The 19,132-nt window shown below is 32.7% G+C and overlaps 1 protein-coding gene and 1 long non-coding RNA gene across 2 annotated transcripts in view; both read right to left on the bottom strand.

Moving 5' to 3' along the window:
- LOC134700530 (uncharacterized) overlaps nt 1-19,132 on the bottom strand; it is a 356,413-nt gene that overhangs the window by 37,070 nt on the left and 300,211 nt on the right. The gene's annotated exons all lie outside the window — the stretch shown is intronic.
- LOC134700531 (uncharacterized) overlaps nt 15,453-19,132 on the bottom strand; it is a 30,507-nt gene continuing 26,827 nt past the window's right edge. The window contains exons 6-8 of the long non-coding RNA XR_010103920.1: nt 17,931-18,013; nt 17,667-17,690; nt 15,453-15,532 (exon numbers count right to left, since the gene is read on the bottom strand). This is a non-coding gene — a long non-coding RNA (uncharacterized LOC134700531). The remainder of the gene's footprint in view (nt 15,533-17,666; nt 17,691-17,930; nt 18,014-19,132) is intronic.

The raw sequence follows: 19,132 nt of genomic DNA, 5'->3' as shown, positions 1-19,132 counted from the left end.
CCCCACGTCTTAATATTGTCACTGGAGAAACAAAATCTCACTTCGCAAGTAAAATGAACACAATCAAATGCTTACATTAAAGTAAATAAGTTCAAAGGGGCGTAACTCCTAGAAAAAAAATTGAATCGCAATTTCCCGTCGATATGCACAACTACATAGTATGCCCTAATTATCTGAAAAGGTTTCGTGAAATTCTGTTGTGTGGTTTGAGAGGAGTTGTGATGACAAGAAACAGGACTGACGGACAGACTGACGGACAGGTCAAAAACATTATACCCTCCGCAAAAACATTATACCCTCCGCAACCCGTTGTGTGGGGTATAATAAGTGTAATTTCTCTTTTAGTTCAAAAAGTGTCTTCTTAACTTTTTAGAGTGAAGAAAAAATTTAGACAATATACTTGTGCATTAATTTATATATTATCAAAATGTGTAAGACAGGAGGCATATTTATTTTATTATTAAGACAATTTGTGTAAGAAAGTATTACTTATAAAATAAGAATATTCTAATATAATGAATTTGGCATAAAACTAGAGATCTGGGGTATGACTGCCAATAAGACATCTATCCACAAATGACAGATAAATATATATATATATATATATATCTTTTTTTCTTGTTGAACAACACTTTCTTTCTTCTGTATTTCAATATATATCTAAATACTTCTCCTTGCATAAAAATTAATATGGCTGCAGGATTAACTAGATTTTATTTACTAGATAAGTTTTAAAAAGCAAGGATAAAGATGTCATGTAGTCTGTTGTGAGATAAGATCTTTCAGCAGTATTTTGGCTATATAAAATACACAATTTAAATTTATTTTTTCTACAATGTGTAGTCATCAGTTTGTAATGAACAGATAATGCTCAACTTTTAAAGACCTGGCCCTCAACTATTGGCCACCTAGCCTCAACTTTTAATGACTCTGGCCCTCAACTATTGGCAACCTAGCCCTCAATTTTTAATGAGCTGGTCCTCAACTGTTGGCCAGATAGCCCACAACTCTAATTGCTCAACTGTTGGACACCTAGCCCTCAACTATGATATTTTCTCAACCTTGCTCAACTTATTTGCATAAAGTTGAGCATTTGATAGTTGAGGGCTACCTAATTTGCATGGCAAAAATCCAGGTAGTCCTCAACTGGCCCTCAACTATTTGCTCAACTGATGGCCAGCTAGCCTTCGACTGGCCATCAACTGTTTGCTCAACTGGCGGCCAGATGAGCTAAACATATTATATGTTTTCCCTGCTATACCACTAAAGCACTGTGTGAATGGACTGACCCATATGGCAAAATAAAAAAACTAGAGGCTCTCAAGAGCATGTGTCGTTCACCTTTATCTACTGTGTTTTTGGAAATCATGTAAAATAAGGTTAAAATCATAATAAATAGTATTAGATACCCTAATAATGATTGAGGCCAAGTTTGGTTGAATTTGGCCCAGTAGTTAAATTAAAAGCAGGTTATCCTATTTTAATCTTACAACAGTACTGAAGACCCCTTATCAATATTTAAATTCGTTTTCAAGTTGTGACCATTTGATTTTATTTTTTTCAATTTTCCCTTAGACTTCTACAGTAAACCCCTGTGTTCTATTTTTAGCCATGGTGGCCATGTTGGCTGGATGACAGGGTCATCTTATACACTTTTCAATCAAGATACCCTTTTCAAAATTGTGGCTAAGTTTAATTCTATTTGGCCCAGTAGATTAAGTGGAGAAGATTTTTGTAAAAGATTACAAAAATTAACGACTATAAATAGTACTGCAACTGATATAGAAAAAGACGCTTAGTTAACGAGTTTAACAGTCCTGAATAACACACGGCTGCAAATTGTTTTAAATGATAGAATACTATCTATATTTTAAATTCCTTCGGGTCGTAAAAAGTTTCTATGGTCACATTTTTGTATATTATCCCTTTAATGGGGGTACCCCTCAATTTACGGTTTTGGGTAGTAACCTTAAAATTCAAAAAATATATTTTTTGGTTAAATTTCCCGCTATTTTCGTTAATATTTTCTATGCACATATATATCATCAAGGATCATCGGAGTGATGAAGACATAAATATTATACCATCTCCAAGTAAAACTTTTAAACTTAAAGCTGGCTGTTTTTTAGATAGAAATTTAACTCGTTTTTCTTTGAAAACGAGAAAATATATGATTCAAAAACAGTATTTGAAATTTGAGAGGACAAAACATATTATTGCGATACTGTGTGCAAATTTTATTGGGCGAATTCCAAACATTTTTGTCAAAAACTCAAAAATAAAAACATCATTTGTACCTTTTTTAATTACGGAAATTTCCTATCCGTCAATCAGCTCCACCATTTACTTTTTCCTTCACAATCAATTTGATCGTTTTGATGTGATTATGTAGCTTTTGTAGGAGAAGTTAATTTATTTTCGAGTGATTTGAATATATATAGTCGTTCTCTCAAGTATTTTCTGTAAATAAGTTATATTTTTGTTAATAAAATTTTGACTTTTTATAAAAGTTAACCAAATCCTTCGGATAAGAGGTTTGTCCGGATAATGACTATAGTTGATAGAGGATATTGTGTGAAAATACATTGCATGTCAATGTTTAACATCAGAGCAATTAATATGCATGCAAGTGGTCGGATGAAAAGTACTATTGAAGTTTCGCAGAGATTTGGTGTGTGACAAGGTGATTATAAAACCAACTTCTCTTGATATTCTGCTTTCCTTGGGCGAATCATCAGTGATGTTATGAGACTTGCACCAGAAGGCAATATTGGTGCGTCTTTAAACTAGATTGATTGATTGATTGTTGGTTGCTTAATGTCCAGTGGCAAATATTTTATGCATGTTCAGGACGAGAACAAGTTAACAATAAAAACAATAGGTAGGTTTTGTCATAATAGAGCCCATTCGGGATGATGGTTGGGAAAATTTAGACTGCCACTGCAAAATGATGGTATATTGGATTTGGACAGAAATTTCCCATTGCTACAGGCCACCTACGGACCCCTCAAAGAGTTGTTGCAAAGGTTTTTAACGTGCAAAGAACGTGGCCCCCCCTTTACACAGGCGTCAGATTTAACGTCCCCATTCTGACCGGATGTGACTGCAAACTTGATACATCCCACACAGCCAAACAGACGCCCCACTTCGTTTTACTGCCGGTCGGGATAAACCCAAGTGACCATATTTCATTTCCCCAGTCACCCTTGGGGAACTTAAAATTAGAAACAACAGAAATCCATATATTTGATCAAACTGATCCACATGTATCCTCACAACCTGACACTTTCATACGATCGCGCGCTTAGTTTCTTCCTTGTAGTTTGGATATGAAAACAGGGTTTTTGTGTAAAAGAAAAACCTTTAAAAAAAACCCAGAAAACTACACAAAACTTTGTCCTCTAAACGTGTCTACAGTCTTTTTAGTTGTTCTTATTAATTTTAATAATCATTTTTCCATGCATAACAAAGTACTTATTGAAGTCAACACCTGTTACTGAAAAATTAGAACTTGCTGTCAGTTCATTAATAACGATTGTTAGTGATGTGATTTGTTCTTCCATAAGAAAAAGTCTTTCTCATGTAGCACATCCTCTACATATACCGATCACTTTTACCCAAGATTTCTATGATGCTTACCAAACTGCCAAACTCCAGAACTAACTAGATATTGTGACACCTTACATTTCAGACACAGTGAGGCCAATGGATATGAAGTATAGAGTTTAGCTCTGAACTCAATATAGTGGACGTCATATCTGCTGCAGGAAAATCAAACTCTATGTTAATTAAGACTTTCACAATTACACAAAGTTGTGTCTGAAAAAGTATCAAGGATACATTAAAAAAAGAACAATTACTTCACCCTGCCACCAGTGCTCTTATGAGCTATGTCCTCGTTTTTTTGTATTTCTATGGAAATGATGCCCGCATAGCTTCTTAATAGATATAGGAAGATGTGGTATGAGTGCCAATGATACAACAAACCACCCAAGTCCCAATTTATAAAAGTAAACCATTATAGGTCACATTCCGGTCTTCAACATGGACCCTAGGCTCAAAAGTTCATTTGTTAGTTAATTGATAAAAAATAACACAAAGGCGCTTCTGAACTGTATATTGTCCCAAAAGATAACAAAAATTCGTAAATCTATGGCTATTACAAAATCAATCGTTTCTGTAGCAACATACGCCCCATTACATTTGGGATTGGCAGTGCAGATATATCATGCATATGCATATGGGAATATGGGTCACGAACATTGATCGAAACTTTGTACTCACATTGCTTTTATGTTTCCTATGCAAAGGTAAGACTATATCTGACGAATTTGACCGAATCATGACGGTCTTTACGCTCCAAATAGCATTTGTACTCAAAAACTGTGTTTTCTTTGAACAAACTCTGTCTTGCGCCGAACTTGTTAAAATAAAAAAGGGAAGTGTCTTGTAATGATAATTCGCGTACTGAATCCGCATATGATGACTAAGAGATTGATTCATGTCCCTATTTAATGAATACTTGAGCTATTGTGTGTTGCTTTTAAAAGTTATATAAGGACCATGACTGATTTTGAATTACAACATTAGAAAATTGCATTGTACAACTTTTCATACTTTTCTTAAATAATTAATGAGTTAACTTTTTTTACCAGGATTACCCCACTAAAAAATGTTCATGCACCAAACTGACTTTGTTTTACACTAAAAAAAAATATTAAACCTCGATTTCGCCTCGGATGACTATAGTATATTTTGTGTTATAAGTGCTCTGTCCAGACTTTGCAAATGCACACTATGTATTTATCTATAACTAGATACTAATTTTCTCAAAATACACAACCTTTAAGGGGCAAAATTAAAAACACTGTTTCAGCGCTTGAATTTTGTTTTTTTTCAAAGATAGAAAAAATATTGAAATAATTTGATAAACTGGTGTTTTATAGTTTTAAAAAATAATTCTGTAATATACTTTAGTGAAACACTATACACAATGTGAAAGTTTATGGATGTGAAAAGGTCAAGGCCACTTCTTCTTTTGCTATGTCTTAAATGGAAAAAAATCAGAAGGTTCCAAATCAACGCCATTTTGTAATGGCAGCTATTCATATAAGTAGTCAAATTTGTCGTTTTAACATCGTTTATAGCATATGCTTATGATTGAATCGTTTTTTTTAGCATTCTATTGAATACATGTGGTTGAAATATTGATATTTTTAGCTCTGACCTTTGACCTCAATTTCACAAAATTGTGACCACTCTGGATTTTTACGACCCAACTTTTCTTATTGTACACGATTTCCTCTTTCCATCGATATATAATTTAGGTGTGTGTTCTTCCGGAACATTAAAGTTTAAAAAAAAGAACTCTGGTTGCAGTACTAAAAGGGCAATAACTCCTTAATGGGTCAATTGACTTCTTTGTAGATCGTAGTTTGCTGAACATTATTCCTGTTAACAGTTTATCTCTATCTATAATAATATTTAAGACTAGAGGCTTCAAGGAGCCTGTGTCGCTCACCTGATATTTTTATTTACAATTGATGCATTTTTCCCCTATGTTCTATTTTTAGCCATGTCTGCCATGTTGGTTGGCAAGCAGGATCATCAGACACATTTTTTAAACTAGATACCCTAATGCTAATTGTAGCCAAATTTGGTAAAATTTGTCTCAGTTGTTTCAGGAGAGGCCTGAGAACACTTTTGTAAAAGATTACAAAAATTTTCAAAAAATTGTTAAATTTGACTTTAAAGGGCAATAACTCCTTATGGGGTTATTTGTAGGTCTTACTTTGCTGAACATTATTACTGTTTATCTCTATCTATAATATTATTCAAGGTAATAACCAAAAATTGCAAAATTTCCTTAAAATTACTAATTCAGGGGTAGCAACCCAACAACAGCTTGTCTGATTCGTCTGAAAATTTCAGGACAGATAAATCTTAACCTGATGAACATTGTTACCCATTGTCAAATTTGCTCTAAATGCTTTAGTTTCAGAGATATAACCCAAAAACTGCATTTTACCCCTATGTTCTATTTTTAGCCTTGTCGGCCATGTTGGTTGGCAGGCAGGGTCATCTGACACATTTTTAAAACTACCGGTAGATACCTTAATAATGATTGTGACCAAGTTTGGTTAAATTTGTCTCAGTAGTTTCAGAGGAGAAGATTTTTGTAGTATTACAAAAATTTACCAAAATTTGTTAAAAATTTACTATTAAGGACAATAACTCCTTAAGGGGTCAATTGACCATTTTGGTCAAGTTGACCTATTTGTAGATCTTACTTTGCTGAACATTATTGCTGTTTACAGTTTATCTCTATCTATAATAATATTCAAGATGATAACCACAAAAGTTCTGCAAAATTTCTTTAAAATTACCAATTCAGGGGCAGCAACCCAACAACTGGTTGTCTGATTTGTCTGAAAATTTCAGGGCAGATAGTTTTGATAAACAATTATACCCCATGTCAGATTTGCTCTAAATGCTTTGGTTTCAGAGATATAAGCTAAAATCTACATTTTACCCCCTATGTTCTATGTTTAGCCATGGTGGCCATCTTGGTTGGTTGGCCGGGTCATCGGACACATTTTTTAAACTAGAAACCCCAATGATGTTTGTGGCCAAGTTTGGTTAAATTTGTCCCAGTAGTTTCACAGTAGAAGATTTTTGTAAAAGTAAACGGACAATGGACGACGGACGACGGAAAACAAAAAACGGACGACGGAAAACGGAAAACGGACGCCAAGTGATGAGAAAAATTCACTTGGCCAATTGGGCAAGGTGAGCTAATAATAAACAATAAAATGCTCCCAAGGCACAGCTTGATATGACCGCAGAGGTCGAACCCTGAACGAAGTTTAATTTTGGACCCTTTTGACCTCAATTTGATAACAGGGCCCAAAAATCAAAACTCTTTATACATGGTTAGATTCACCATATCAAAGAACCCAATATATTCAATTTTTGTTGAAATCAAACAAAGTTTAATTTTGGACCCCGATTTGGACCAACTTAATCAAACTAAGTTTAATATTGGACCCTTTGGACCATAATGTAGACCAATTTGAAAACCGGACCAAAAATTAAATATCTAAATACACGGTTAGATTCGGCATATCAAAGAACCCCAATAATTCAATTTTTGATGAAATCAAACAAAGTTTAATTTTGGTCCCTTTGGACCTCAATGTGGACCAATTTAAAAAATAGGGCCCAAAATCCAAAAAATTAATACATGGTTAGATTTAGCATATAAAAGAACCCCAAGAATTCAAGAATAAAACCTCATTGAAATTGGTCAAGAAATAAGCAATTTATACAAAGTATTAGAAAAGTATTTTTTTTTGGCCCCTTTTCTGCCCTTAATTCCTAAACAGTTAGGGCCAAAACCCCCAAAATTCATCCCAACCTTCCTTTTTGGTATGGAACCTTGTGGTACAATTTCAGAAAGATCCATACACTTACACACAAGTTATTGTCTGGAAACTAGAAAAATGCTTATTCAGACCCCTTTTTAGGCCCTTAATTCCTACACTGTTGGGACAATAACCCATAAAAATCAATCCCAACCTTCCTTTTGTGGTTTCAAACCTTGTGTTTAAATTTCATAGAGATCCATTCACTTAAACTAAAGTTATTGTCCGGAAACTAAGTGTCTTCGACGACGACGACGTGATACCAATATCGCAAAAAAAATTTGTGGTTGTATAAAAACTGCAAATTTCCTTAAAGTTACTAATTCAGGGGCAGCAACCCAACAACGAGTTGTCTGATTCGTCTGAAAATTTCAGGGCAGATAGATCTAAACCTGATGAACATTTTTACCCAATGTCAGATTTGCTCTACATGCTTTAGTTTCAGAGATATAAGCCAAAAACTGCATTTTAGCCCTATGTTCTATTTTTAGCCATGTTGGCCATGTTGGTTGGCAGAAGGGGTCATCGGACACATTTTTTAAACTAGATACCCTTATTACGATTATAGCCAAGTTTGGTAAAATTTGTCTCAGTAGTTTCAGAGAAGATTTTTGTAAAACATTACATAAATTTACGAAAAATTGTTAAAAATTGACTATAAAGGGCAATAACTCCTTAAGGGGTCAATTGACAATTTAGGTCATGTTGACTTATTTGTAGATCTTACTTTGCTTTACATTATTGCAGTTTACAGTTTATTTCCATCTATAATAATATTCAAGATAATAACTAAAAACTCGAAATTTCCTCAAAATTACCAATTCAGGGGCAGCAACCAAACAACGGGTTGTCTGAATTGTCTGAAAATTGATGGGCTGACAGATTTCAACCTGATAAACATTTTAACCCCCATGTCAAATTTGCTCAAAATGCTTTAGTTTCAGAGATATAAGCCAAAACTGCATGTTTTAAACAAGGAACCCTAATGATGATTATGGCCAAGTTTGGTTTAATTTGGCCCTTTAGTTTCAGAGGAGAAGATTTTTGTAAAAGATAACGGATGACGATGGACGATGGATGCCAAGTGATTAGAAAAGCTCACTTTCCCTTTTAGACCAGGTGAGCTAAAAATTGTGAAAAATGTCATTAAAGGTAAATAACTCCAATAAGAGTCATCAGACGATTTGCTTCATATTGTCTTAATTGTAGGTCTTGTCTTCCTGATCATTTTTGCTTATTTAAGTTTCTATCTATCTATTATAATTTTTTTAAAGATATAACGCAAAAATGCAAACTAGGGTCTATATGCATATTCAACAAAGGACACTCTCAAACATTGTAAATGAGAATAGAATTCATGAAAAAAAAAAACTCTGTTTTGTTGATCTTGTATAGCTGATCAAATAGCTGTTAAGTTTCTATCTATCTTCCCTAGTTTTTGTTGAAAACACTTTAGAGGGTAAAAATAAATCCCCATTCAAGGGCAATCACTCCTTTGAAGAGTGACAGTCAACTAATTATATCGGCAACATTTGACTTGTTAGTTAATCTTGACTTGTCTTGTTGATCATCTTTAATAATTTAGGTTTTTATCTATCTATTATATTTTTTAATATATATGGCAAAAACACGAAAAATTGGTAAAAATCGTCATCAAAAGGCAAAAACTTAATAAAGAGTTAACTGACAATTTTGACATTGCTGACGTATTTGTAGATCCTGTCTTGCTGATCATTTTAGCAATTTAAAGTTTCTCTCAGCTGTCAATTACAGTTTTCAAGATAAAACACAAAAAAGAAAACAAATGGTAGAATTTGTCAAATAAGGTCAATAACTCACATGAGAAGTTGTCCGACAGTTTTGACGTATATGGACAATTGGTAGAGCTCAACATACTGAACATGTTTGCTCCTGTCAGATTTTCTTTATAACAGTCTTCAAAATAAAAGACAACACTTGCATTTTACCCATATGTTCTATTTTTAGTCATGTCAGCCATCTTTGTTGGCAAGTGGGGTCATCAGACACATCTTTTAAATGAAATACCCAAATGATGACTGTGGTAAAGTTTGGTTAAATTTGTTCCAGTGGTATCAGAGGAGAAGATTTTTGTAAATTTTAACGGACGCCAAGTGATTAGAAAAGCTAATAAAGAGCTGTGCCATGAGCACTTGATACGCCTGTCACCTTTTCAAAGAATAAAATTAAATAACTCCTCAATGTCATCAGAAATTTATAAAATAACTAAAGGGAGGTTACATCAATAAATATAAACAGTCATCAAAGTTTCATGAAAACTGCTGAAAGCCCTTTTGAGTTATTGTCAGAAAACTGGAAAATCACCCTTTTTTAATGAATAAAATCCCATAACTCGGAAAGGTAAAATATAAAATATAAAAAAATTACAAGGTTTTGAAAACTGATCAAAGCATATATATTTGAGTTATTGTTACAAAACTGCCGCAACCTTTAATATGTGTACACCCTATCAACACCCTCTATATCTGTTCACCTCCTCTACACCCTCCTATATCTGTATACTCAATCCACAACCTCCTCTACCTATATACCCCATTCACACCATCCTGTATCTGTACCAATCCACACCCACCTATATAAGTGTACCCATCCACACCCTCCTATATATGTATACCCTATCCACACCCTCCTATATCTGTATAACCCATCCTTACCCTCCTATATCTGTAAACCCTATCCACAACCTCCGATATCTGTATACCCAATCTACACCCTCTACCTGTATACCCCATTCACACCCTATTACATTTGTAAACCTCATCTACACCCTCTTACATCTGTATACCCCATCCACACCCTCCTATGTCTGTATACACTATCCAAATTCTCCTATATATGTATAGCCCATCCGCTGTTGAGATTGTCGCTGGCACATATCATCCGTACTATTGTACTTGTCCATTTTGTGACGTCGCCATGGGTGGAAATACATAAGTTGTATATAAGTGTAATGGCTAAACAGTTGTCTGTACATACATTGCCTTAATTATCATCTATATGTACACCCTCCTATGTTTGAATAGCCCATACACATCCTCCTATAACTGTATACCCCATCCACACCCTCCTGTATCTGTATACCCCATCCATACCCACCTATATCTGTATACCCCATCCATACCCACCTATATCTGTATACCCTATCTATACCCTCCTATATCTTTAAATTGTTATTTTACAGCATTTTATAGTTTTTAGTGTTATCACTGGTATTGTTTAAATAAGGACATAAACATGATAAATAAATTATGACAAAGATGTATCTCTGCCATTACACAGCTTGAATACACCCACCTATATCTGTATACCCTATCCAAACCCTCCTGTATCTGTATACCCCATCCATACCCACCTATATCTGTATACCCCATCCATACCCACCTATATCTGTATACCCCATCCACATCCTCCTATATCTGTATACCCCATCCCCACCCACCTATATCTGTATACCCCATGTACACCCTCCTATATCTGTATACCCCATCCATACCCACCTATATCTGTATACCCCATGTACACCCTCCTATATCTGTATACCCTATCCACATCCTCCTATATCTGTATACCCCATCCATACCCTCCTATATCTATATTCCCCATCCTTACCCTCCTATATATTTGTATACCCTATCTATACCCTCCTTTATCTTTAAATTGTTATTTTACAGCATTTTATAGTTTTTAGTGTTATCACTAGTATTTTTTAAATAAGGACATAAATAAATTATGACAAAGATGTATCTCTGCCATTACACAGCTTGAATACACCCACCTATATCTTTATATATCTTTTTTGTTCTTTTTCAGCATTTTTTGTATCTCTGCTTCTAGACAGCTTGAATACAGGAATTTGAAGTAAAAATATAGTCTTAATAGGATCATCTCTTTCAAATTATTTTCAAAGTGCCAACACAATATAAAATTATTAAACAATTTTATTTCCTTCTTATTGAACATACAAATATTGTCTAGTAATTAGTCTTTGTTATGATTGTCATGACAACGGATTGGTGCAAGTTTTGTTTGACAAGTTGTTTGTTTACACTGACTTTAATTACAGCCAGTATGATAGTCTATGTCTTTGTGTTTTATAGTTAAATTAAGCCATTCAAGTCTATATAACTTTTTCATATTTTAAGTCCAATTTACACGATCATATGACTTTTGACTATAGCCTTGAAAAAATCAATTTACCCCAACAAATTGTATACATTATTTCAGTGATTCATTACTTTTTTTAAAATAGTTGGACACTGGGTATATACTATAAAATATTACCTTATGTGTTGTAACCAAGGGACTGGCACCTTGTTCTACTAGACATCTTGTGATCTGTAGATATCCCTCCTCAGCGGCATAATGTAAAGCTGTTTCTCCAAAGTTCTATAATATAACCAAATAACATGTAAATATTATGGACAATACTTTGTTATCAATATCAATAATATACAACATATCCTACAACTGACATTAAAACTTGTCTGATAAACTGGACAATGTTGTGTAATAAATATAAACAAAATATATATCACATGAATCAGTGGTCAAAACTGAATAAAATGACCAGTCACACTTGTATTTATATTGTATATAAACAATAAATAAACATGTTTTGTTGTGAAATGTCAAAATTTCCATTAAACCTGATATCTTAAAAAAAAAAAATTTCAAGAGATGTGTAAAATAATTATATCAATGGATTCAGTAGAACAAAACAAGCAAAATGAGACCCCACTTTATATAATTATTACAAATATTTGTTCATTAAACCTGTCTGATTAACAATATGATTTAGTGTAGATTAATAGTAATGTGATCAGACTAAGTAGATAACATACATTTGTGATGTCGATCTTACATTCTCTATCAATGAGGAGACGACAGATCTCCAGGCGTCCAAACCTGGCAGCCTTCATTAATGCTGTATCTCCTCTATTCTGGAATAATACAACTGACATCAAAACTTGTCTGATAAACTGGACAATGTTGTGTAATAAATATAAACAAAATATATATCACATAAATCAGTGGTCAAAACTGAATAAAATGACCAGTCACACTTGTATTTATATTCTATATAAACAATAAATAAACATGTTTTGTTGTGAAATGTCAAAACTTCCATTAAACCTGATATCTTAAAAAAATATTTTTTTCAAGAAATGTGTAAAATAATTATATCAATGGATTCAGTAGAACAAAACAAGTAAAATGAGACCCCACATTATATGATTCTTACACATATTTGTTCATTAAAACTGTCTGATTAACAACAGGATTTAGTGTAGATTCAGTATAATTGTTCATTTTAATAAAATATTTTTTTTAAGAAACATGAAAAGTAGTTATATTTTCTGATTCAGAACAATAATACGAGTAAAATGAGACCCCACTTGATATAATTATTACAAATATTTGTTCGTTAAAACTGTCTAATTAACAACATGATTTTGTGTAGATTAATAGTAATGTGATCAGACTAAGTAGATAACATACTTCTGTGATGTCGATCTTACATCCTCTATCAATGAGGAGACTACAGATCTCCAGGTGTCCATTCAAGGCAGCAGACATTAATGCTGTCCATCCACTACCCTGGAATAATACAACTGACATCAAAACTTGTCTGATAAACTGGACAATGCTGTGTAATAAATATAAACAAAATATATCACATGAATCAGTGGTCAAAACTGAATAAAATGACCAGTCACACCTGTATTTATATTGTATATAAACAAACAATAAATAAACATATGTCAGAACTTCCATTAAACCTGATATCTTAAAAAAATATTTTTTTTCAAGAAATGTGTAAAATGATTATATCAATGGATTCAGTAGAACAAAACAAGTAAAATGAGACCCCACTTTATATGATTCTTACAAATATTTGTTCATTAAAACTGTCTAATTAACAACATGATTTAGTGTAGATTAATAGTAATGTGATCAGACTAAGTAGATAACATACTGATGTGATGTCTATCTTACATCCTCTATCAATGAGGAGTCTACAGATCTCCAGGTGTCCATTCCAGGCAGCAAACATTAATGCCGTCTGTCCTCTAACCTGAAATAATACAACTGACATCAAAACTTGTCTGATAAACTGGACAATGTTGTGTAATAAATATAAACTAAATATATATCACATGAATCAGTGGTCAAAACTGAATACAATGACCAGTCACACTTGTATTTATATTGTATATAAACAATAAATAAACATGTTTTGTTGTGAGATGTCAAAACTTCCATTAAACCTGATATCTTAAAAAAATATTTTTTTCAAGAAATGTGTAAAATAATTATATCAATGGATTCAGTAGAACAAAACAAGTAAAATGAGACCTCACTTTATATGATTCTTACAAATATTTGTTCGTTAAACTGTCTAATTAACAACAGGATTTAAGTGTAGATTCAGTATAATTATTCAACTGTCATGTTAATTTTTTTTTTAAGAAATGAATAAAATATTTATATCAATGGATTCATTAAAATTCTCTGAGTAAAATGACATCTCACTTTATATAATTCTAACAAGTATTTGTTGATATAATGATTAAATCTGTCTGATTAACATGATTCAGAATAATGATAAATTTTTTAAAAAGTAACTTTTTCAAAGAAATATGAAAAATAGTTACATTTCCTGATTTAGTACAAGGAGACAAACAAAATGAGACCCCACTTTATATGATTCTTGTCTAATTAACAATATAATTTTGTATATATTAAGGAATGTGGTCAAAGTGAAGCAATAACATACATGTGTGATATTTGTTTTACTTCCGCTGTTAAACCTTGGTGTAAAAAATGGTCTTGTAAAGAACTTTATCAACTATAATTCAAAACAAACAAAAACAATTAACGAGAGAAAAAAAATACCTTTATGCATTTTTTCTCTCTCATTAAAACTGTTAAATTAAAAACAGATTTTGATTTAATATCGAATTCAGTATAATGATATAAATATCAGTTTCCATACAGATTTATAGATTATCGTTGTTTATCTCAACAAGATTAATTTTCTCGCTTGAGCCAGTCACGGCGAAAGCGAGAAAAGCAATCGAGTTGAGATGACCAATGATAATCTGTTTATCGCTATTTTACCTATGACAACGTTGTCAATTTCATGTCAATTTCATTAGCAACGCCACGTGGCTCCTTAGTTTCTAGCAATACATTTCCATCTCAAGTGAGTAGCATGGTATGAAAATTATCACAAAAAAATATCAAAGGAAAAATGCACAAAATAGCGATAAATATTATTATATTATTTCAGAAGTAACTTGTAGTTATGTGTTTTATACTGCTAATGTACAATCTGTTATGTTCTGGAGTAACATGTAGTTGTGTGTTTTATACTGCTGGTGTACAATCTGTTATGTTCTGAAGTAACTTGTTGTTATGTGTTTTATACTGCTTGTGTACAATCTGTTATGTTCTAAGGTAACTTGCAGTTGTATATTTTATACTGCAGATGTACAATCTGTTATGTTCTGAAGTAACCTGTGGTTGAGTGTTTTATACTGCTTATGTACAATCTGTTATGTTCTGATGTAACTTGTTATGTGTTTTATACCGCTAATGTACAATCTGTTATGTTCTGAAGTAATTTATAGTTGTGTGTTTTATATTTCTTATGTACAATTTGTTCTGTTCTGAAGTAATTTTTAGAACTTTGTTTGTTTTATACTGCTTATGTACAATGTTATGTTCTGAAGCAACTTGTTTTTTATTTTTTATACTTCTGTTATTATAGTTCTAAAGTAAATTGTTGTCGTGTGTTTATGTACAATATTCAACATTTTGAAGTTACTTGTAGTTTTCACTGTTTCACTGTGCTTTAATTTCAAGTTACATGTAGTTTTGTGTCTTTTTTTTGTTCATGTACCATAAAATGCTGTATCTTCAAATGATTTTTCTATGAATTATTAAAATAAGGTAGTTTTGAATGTGACTATTTTACTTACATCTCGATAATCAATGTCTGCACCATTCTGTAGGCTTAATTTTAAGGCTTCTATATCTCCATCCCTAGCAGCTGTAGTTAGTTTCTGTAAGTATAACATAGAAATTACATTTAATCTTGATAATCAATGTCTGCACCATTCTGTAGACATAATTTTAAGGCTTCTACAAAATGTATATCTCTATTCCCAGCAGCTGTAGTAAGTTTCTGTCAAAAAACAGACAGAGAGGAATTCTTTAAATATCATATAATTGTTGGGAATTTGCATTTTATATTATCAAGAAAAACACCAAGAGTGCACACACTGAAATGTCTCACCTTCTTTACGAATCATTGATATTATGTTGATAGTCCTAAATAAAAAGCTTTATCACAACTGTCACATAAACTTAACATTAACCAAGAAAACTAAACATTGACCAATGAACCATGTACAGCTAACAATTCTTCCAAACAACAGATATAGTTGACCTATTGGTTATAGTCTAAGAAAACCAGACCAAAACACAAAAACTTAACACTGAGCAATGAACCGTGAAAATGAGGTCAAGGTCAAATAAAACCTGTGCGATTGACATATACATCAAAGAATATTTCCATACAGCAAATATAGTTGACATATATTGCATAATGTATTAAATAAAAAGACCAAAACTCAAAAACTGAACTTTAACCTCTGAACCATGAAAATGAGGTCACGGTCAGATGACACCTGCCAGCTAGACATGTACACCTTACAATCATTCATACACCAAATATGGTAGACCTATTGCATACAGTATAAGAAAAACAGACCAAAACACAAAAACCTTACTGTAACCACTGAACCATGAAAATGAGTTCAAGGTCAGATAACACCTTTCAGTTGGAAATATACACTTTACAGTCCTTCCATACACTGAATATATACTAGATCTATTGCTTATAGTATCTGAGATATGGACCTGACCACCAAAACTTAACCTTGTTCACTGATTCATGAAATGAGGTCGAGGTCAAGTGAAAACTGTCTAACGGGCATGAAGACCTTGTAAGGTACACACATACCAAATATAGTAATCCTATTACTTATAATAAGAGAGAATTTAACATTACAAAAAATATTTTTTTCAAGTAGTCACTGAACCATGGAAATGAGGTCAAGGACATTGGACATGTGACTGACGGAAACTTCATAACATAAGGCATCTATATACAAAGTATGAAGCATCCAGGTCTTCAACCTTCTAAAATATGAAGCTTTTAAGACATTAGCCGCCGTCGGATCACTATCCCTATGTCGAGCTTTCTGCGACTTAAGTCGCAGGCTAGACAAAAATTGTTAACCTTCAAAAAATTATTTTTTTATAGAATCATGAACTAGATTTGGCATATCCTTGATTTTTCTTTCTTGTAGTGTTTTCTGGACTTTGACCTTTGTCCTTTTAAAGACATGTAATACACTTAGTCCTTTAGTTGCCCCTACTTTTGTCCTTTTGGAGACATGTAGTTGTGTTTCATTCACTTAGTCCTTTAATTGCCTTTTGAAGACATGTAATTGTGTTTCATTCACTTAGTCCTTTGATTGCCTATTGAAGACATGTAATTGTGTTTCATTCACTTAGTCCTTTAATTGCCTTTTGAAGACATGTAATTGTGTTTCATTCACTTAGTCCTTTAATTGCCCCTTGGTACTGACTCATCCTTTTTTACATCAACTAGTAGAAATCTCTCTATTAACTTACATAAAGAGATACATATATAAATGTATGTAGACTGAATAAATGTAGATGTGGGATATAATAAAGCAATGAGAATGTAACCTAACAAGACAAAAAGTGTGTTGTATCAGTCGGCTCTTTATACCATAAAATAGATTGGTCTTATTCAACTCACATGAACATAACAATGGCAAGGGGAGATAACTTCTGTATTTTTATCTTTTTTTTATGTAGAAAAATTGTTCCAATATTTTTTTCATATAACTCTACAGACCTACATAGAGTATCAAATAAACAAGGATTCTGATGGTACTACATAAATAATACACTATCTCCCACCACTCACTTATAGAATCTTTTTTCACCTTGCACCTTGCTTTGTCCAAGTTTTTTTGTTTGTTTTTGGAATAAGTAGTTTGGTAGTTCACTTAGAATTCTACTAGTTTTTACTTGTATCCAATTCTACACTAATGGGGAACAAGACTACAAATGACAAGAAGACTATTAAGTAAATCTTACCTTATTCCAACTTGCCATTATAGCCTAAAAATAGAAAAGAAAAGTTATATTTAATATATACTGTTGAGTTTTAATTGAGGTATTTGTGTTATTGCCAATTGAAAATACATGATCACTATGGGTGGTAAAATACTGACCTAATATTTTCATCTTATTTTATTCAAATAATATATAATAGCATTGAAACAGTAATTTATCTCAACTTTTCTGCACTATTTAAAGTTAATGAACTGAACTCAAAACCTTAAAAATCTAATCACATACCTGAATGAGGTACAAATATATTCTACAAGCAGGATGTGACTCTTTCCATCAAACACCAGAACATCTATTGCACTTTCCCAGATCTAAAAATTTCAAGTTTTATTTACCAGCATTAAGACACACATAAACAAGAATGTGTCCATAGTACACGGATGCCCCACTTGCACTATAATTTTCCATGTTCAGTGGACCGTGAAATTGGGGTCAAAACTTTAATTTGGAATTTAAATTAGAAAGATCATATCATAGGGAACATGTGTACTAAGTTTCAAGTAGATGTGACTTTAACTTCATCAAAAACTACTTTGACCAAAAACTTGAACCTGAACTTCGCACTTTCATTTTCTATGTTCAGTTGACCATGAAATTGGGGTCAACACTATAATTTGGCATTAAAATTAGAAAGATCATAGCATGGGGAACATGTGTACTAAGTTTCAAGTTGATTGGACTTCAACTTCATCAAAAACTACCTTTAACCTGAAGTGGGACGAACGAACGGACGAACGAACGAACGGAGGCACAGACCAGAAAACATAATGCCTCTCTACTATTTTAGGTGGGGCTTAAAAACAATATTAAATATCATATTGCAGCTTCTCAAAACACTGTCTATGATCAACTAGACCAGTCACATTAAATTCAATCATTTTTTATTCTGTATGTGCCTGTCGAAAGACAGGACCTATAAGGTAGTGGATGTAGTTAGAACCTGTGTACCATATTTGTTTTTACTTCATTGTTGTAGTACAAAGTAGGCTGTTGATTTTTTCTTTTGAAATGTTTTACATTTTATCAAACCAAGTCTTTTAATAGATGATTGTATGGTATGGGTTTTGGCTTTTGCTCATTGTTGAAGGCTGTTGGACGACCTGTAATTGTTTATATCTGTGTCCTATGGTCTAGGAATAATTGTATCATTGTTAATCATACCACACCTCCTTAAGGTAACTTTGAACTAGACAAATAGACTTGTGTCGCTGCATGAAATTGATAGGACATCTCTGGAATCATGTCTTTCACCGGAAAATATCCTCAATTTTGTACGCCTTTATGACGTCATTTACCAGATAGAAGGCGCGCCTGTATCCCTACTCTATCAAAGTTTCAAGCACTTTCAGAATCGTCATTCTGCAGGGTAGTTTAGAAATAATTTATATTCAGTAAGTACGTAATCTTAATTCCCATACCACTTAAGGGAG

This window comes from Mytilus trossulus, unplaced genomic scaffold, assembly GCF_036588685.1.
Source record: "Mytilus trossulus isolate FHL-02 unplaced genomic scaffold, PNRI_Mtr1.1.1.hap1 h1tg000158l__unscaffolded, whole genome shotgun sequence".
Classification (NCBI taxonomy): Eukaryota; Metazoa; Mollusca; class Bivalvia; order Mytilida; family Mytilidae; genus Mytilus; species Mytilus trossulus.
The sequence above is the reverse complement of the archived record's forward strand: the minus strand, read 5'-3'. Positions and strand labels throughout refer to the sequence as shown.